Below are 3,508 nucleotides of genomic sequence, written 5' to 3' on the forward strand. Positions count from 1 at the left end.
CACGGGGTACCTGTCGCGTTGCGCATGAATCTACTTTGGAGAGCCTGCAGGCGGTGTATAAGCGCGGGATTTGGCTGAGCGAATGCGACGCTGGAGAGTTTGCTATGCTTGTTGAGAAGGGGTGGAGCCGGCTCATAACAAAGTGGGCGCGATCGCGGACGGTTTTCACGTGTGTTTTGAATGACAGCTTCCTATAGAGCGTAACGTATTTGACCGTGTTCACCCAAGGGATTAGGCTGTCAAAGAGCGAGATCGCGGTGAGGTTTTGTACCCTACGACCGGATAGGTTACTTCGCGTGAAGAATACCGCCGCGCTTTTGTCGGAATTGACTTCGATTCTCCATCTGCGAAACCACTCGCCTAGGCGTGTGGTGGCAGATTGGAGAGCCGCGGAAACTAACTTGGAGCTGCGCGCCGAATAATAGAGCGCAGTGTCGTCGGCAAAGAGGGTGAGATTTACTGCTTGATACTTCGAATTATCGCTGGTGTACAGGGAGAATAGGAGGAGCGAGAGGACAGAGCCTTGGGACTCCAGCTCTTACGGGGTGAGGGGAGGAGAGTGCGCCCTCGACTCGATAGCGGAAAGAGCGGTTCGACAAGAGGTCTCGAATGATGTGCACGAGACGACCAGACACGCCGAGATTGTACAGCTTGTAAAGTAAGCCGTTGTGCCAGACTTTCTCGAAAGCTTTTGCCACATCGAAGAAGAGGGCGCCGGTGGGCATGAAGTGGGGGCGATCGAAACCTTCGGAGATATGTTCCACTATCCGGTGCACTTGCTGGACGCATGAATGCCTAGCTCTAAAACCAAACTGTTCGTCGGGGAGGAGATTGTGTGGGGACATGACGTAGTCTCTGAGGCGGGCGTAGAGGATGCTGTGAGCTCGTTCAGAACGGTTGGTGTATTTATACCCCGTTACCCCCAGTGTTGCTATTGTTGAAACCCGAAAATACCCGTAATAAAGGTGATGATGCAAAATTTAATTGTTCATTAATTATACAACCCCTGTTGTTGTACCTAATTATTTCCATCTGTTCTAAGACACCCAGACGTAGTCCTTTTTCGCAAAAATGTAAGATTTCATAAGAATTGGAATCTGGTAAAATATGATTTGTTTCTAACAAATGTTTAGCGAAATTGGACCTGTCTGAGTGCTTATGCCTAAACGAAGGAACAGCTCTTTATATCTAGTTATAAAGTTACGCCCTGTTTGACCTATATATACACTGTTACATGTGTCACAGGTGAGCTTATAAACTCCCGACTTCTTACCACCTTCCACTCTTTCCTTGCCATTGCAAAGCCTAGAGCGCAGTGTTATTTGTCTTAAAAGCAACATTTATATCATTTGATTTCAAAATTTTATAAATCTTTTCTGACAAATGGCCAACATAAGTAATGCTTGCTTTATTTATATATTTATTAATAGGCTGTGAAGGTACCGCAGTATACAATATGTTGTTGACTATCCGCCTCTGTTTCTTGGAACTAAGCTATTAATTAACGTTTTACTGTAACCGTTAGAAAGTGCAATCTGATAAATAATATTTAACTCTAAATTATAATGTTTTTTTTTCTGACTTCACAGCCTCTCAGGTCATCTTCCAGGCCTTCTTAGAGTATCATAACCAGAAATTGATTCTGCAATACTTATTGTACTCGTTCGGAATTCTAAGGGTGCTTACTTTTGGCCAAGACTACAAAATGTTTTCAAAATACAACGACATCCAATAAAAAAGAAAATTACAATTTCTTCAAAAGACATCCCCCTACACTGTAAATTTCATTATCCAGTGAAAGGAGTTTCAGCCGCGTGTAAAACATTTCGTCGTTTGTAACAGTTTTCAGATTTGCGGGGTATTCGTGGTATCGGGGATCGATTGCTCGAGGGTTTCTTGTTGCGAGTTTGATGCGGTGATTCATGGATTTCAGTTATCCTCTTGTTCCCCATTATCGGCCGCCGTCCACTCGTCTCTCGTGTTCAGCAATTAGTTAAATATACTGTGAGTACGTCGTCCAGATCTATTGTTTCCCAAAAGGGCTTCTAGTCCTTTCGTAATCAAACTAAAATAACCTTTATTTCATAGGTAAGCAAATTACAGTTACCTAAAATCGCACTATTTATTAAACTCTACTGCTCATTCGAAAAGCAGATTCCCCTGATAAAAATGAGCAAGAAATTCTAGGGTTTGCTCTTCGTAAATAAACATTTGCACACATTTATCATTATCAATATTTATTGGAAACAACATAACACAGATCGAGACTTCCTGCAAGAGCTAAACGGGTCACTATTACGAATCTTTATTCTCCAAATAGGTATGCAGAAGCTGTACAATAAATAAACTTTAAAATAAAGTTTTTCTTACACTATAGTTTTAGATCTCGTAAATAGTAAATTTATGGCATAATACGGTTCTTAATGCAAGTTTTTGGAGAGCAAACAACATGTTCGGCTCTATTAAGGTGTCCCATAGGGCCATACCGTAGGACATCAAAGAAACTGAACCGTCTGCCTTAATATCGCATAAGAAATAAGGTGACGCCGTTTCCGTAGTGCGTATGTAGCACTTCCGAAATTTTCCCACAGAGGCTCTATTATGCTTTCCAGCCCGAATTTGAGTCCATTGTGCAACATAGGAATTTGCATGTTTTGCGTTGTGGTAGTGTAGAGGTTATAATTGGCATTAAGTTATATTTCGACACACAAATACAATACAGTACAAAAATTCCTTATTGTGCACTAAAAAAAGGAAACAAAAACAATTAAATTAAAACTAAGCGGCAATACAAAGGCCGGACTTATCGCTTTAAGCGATTTCTGCCAGACAACCTTTGGATGGAAGTAATTATATAACTCACAGGAAAAAAACGGGGGTGTATGAAGAAAGCCTAAACAATATAATAACTCTGTTTCCTTCCTTTGTCCGCAACAATTTAGAGTATTGTACAGTGATATAGTCACCCTTTTATAATAGTCATATTTAAAGAATCGAAGCTGTCCAAAGACGGTTCCTTCGGAAATTGAGTGCTAGGTTTGGAATGCTTAGGAAATTGGATACTTACGAAGCAAGACTCAAATATTTTTAGGTACGCCCTATTCAGTACAGACGTGTGATACTGGGCTATTCCACGCTGTTTAAAATTATCAACTTTGAAACAGACTCAACTGAGGACTTAAGCCACGGCTCGTTTAAGATTGGCAGTAAACGTACCCAAATATCTTTTTTTCTGCCATGTACCACTAACAATGTCTCATAAAATGATTCTATTTTCCGCGTCTTTAGAGCTCATAACCACTTTTCTAAGCAATTGGACTTATTCTCCCACAGTCGCTATACATATTTCAATATTTGTAAGGAGAAGCCGAATATGTTGGATATTTAAAAATCTCATTGTTTTTATGTACGTTTAACATAATTTTTGCTATTGTTTCTAAGTGCAATTTATTTATTATGTTCCACAGTCTGTTAATTTGTAAGTACTTTATTTATTTCGCAAATGCCG

Source organism: Hyposmocoma kahamanoa, unplaced genomic scaffold, assembly GCF_003589595.1.
Source record: "Hyposmocoma kahamanoa isolate Upper Pololo Valley unplaced genomic scaffold, ASM358959v1 66, whole genome shotgun sequence".
NCBI classification, from domain to species: Eukaryota; Metazoa; Arthropoda; class Insecta; order Lepidoptera; family Cosmopterigidae; genus Hyposmocoma; species Hyposmocoma kahamanoa.